This window comes from Myotis davidii, unplaced genomic scaffold (assembly GCF_000327345.1).
Source record: "Myotis davidii unplaced genomic scaffold, ASM32734v1 scaffold6, whole genome shotgun sequence".
NCBI lineage: Eukaryota > Metazoa > Chordata > Mammalia > Chiroptera > Vespertilionidae > Myotis > Myotis davidii.
Window position 1 is genome coordinate 216229 of NW_006383011.1, and position 1436 is coordinate 217664.

The following is a 1436-nucleotide window of genomic DNA, read 5'->3' on the forward strand; positions in this document are numbered from 1 at the left end:
TGTATATCTTTATGACAGGAGTGGGAGGGTAGTATTAGGTCATTTCAAGGATCCTTTCTGTGATATGTTCTTCACATGATTTCCATAAGCCACATGCCTTAAGTAGTGCATTGATATATACAGTGGGCCTTGACTTACAAGTGTCCCGACTAACGAGTTTTTCGAGATACGAGCCATCTCTCGGCCGATTTTTTGCTTTGAGTTGCGAGCTAAAATTCGGGTTACAAGCCAGCTTCAGATACCCCACCGCTAGTTGTCGCAGCGAACGTCACAGTGAACGCCACAACATCAGCCCAGCATCACGTGCCTCACTCATTCACTTTTTGATTTGACATACGAGTAATTTGAGTTACGAGCTCCATCATGGAACAAATTAAACTCGTAAGTCAAGGCCCCACTGTAGTTATTTTACTAATGTGATTATATATAATACTCGGAGCAATAGCCTTTTAAATGAAAGGAACCTGAGAAGATTGGCTAATCTATACTAATAGCAGTGCCTTTGGTACACACAGGTATACAAATCTCTATGATTGAAAGGGTCCCACAGAGAACAGGACATAAACATTCTCAGTTTAGAGAGTTCTGCAGGGAAAACTATGAGATACTCATAACAATTTTTGTTCCTGTGGCCATCTGGAAAGAGCAATATCTTCATTACGTTCTCATTTCTACAGAGGATCTTAAAGAAGAATTCCACATTAAATGCCGAGATGTTCATATTTGCAAACCAATGGAGATGGTAGAGTTATCAGCATTTGAAAGTCTCATTAGCGAGATGAAAGGAAAAGCAAAATTAAAACTCATTCTTTTTGACAGTTATATACTTTTAAACTATAGAAGAACTAGAGGCCCCCTGCATGAAATTCGTGTACTCGGGGAGTGGGAGGGGGGTAAGAGGGGGTTCCCTCAGCCCAGCCTGTATCCTCTTGCGGTCTGGGAGCCCTCGGGATGTTTGCAGCAGTCGGGCATCCTTAGCACTGCCACGGAGGCGGGAGAGACTCCCACCACTGCTGCTGTGCTTGCCAGCCATTAGCCTGGCTTCTGGCTGAGCTGCGCTCCCTCTGTGGGAGCACACTGACCACCAGGGGTGAGCTCTTGTGTGCGTCTGCTCCCTGGTGGTCAGTATGCATCATAGCGACCTGTTGGTCTGTTGTTCGGTTGATTTGCATATGAGTCTTGTATTATATAAGACTAGAGGCCCGGTGCACTGCTGCTGTGCTTGCCAGCCATTAGCCTGGCTTCTGGCTGAGCTGCGCTCCCTCTGTGGGAGCACACTGACCACCAGGGGTGAGCTCTTGTGTGCGTCTGCTCCCTGGTGGTCAGTATGCATCATAGCGACCTGTTGGTCTGTTGTTCGGTTGATTTGCATATGAGTCTTGTATTATATAAGACTAGAGGCCCGGTGCACAAAAATTTTTGCACTGGGGCGGGGG

General features: G+C 46.3%; 1 protein-coding gene across 1 annotated transcript in view; it reads left to right on the forward strand.

Annotated features, from left to right (window-relative positions):
- WDR92 (WD repeat domain 92) overlaps nt 1-1436 on the forward strand; it is a 23603-nt gene that overhangs the window by 8291 nt on the left and 13876 nt on the right. The gene's annotated exons all lie outside the window — the stretch shown is intronic.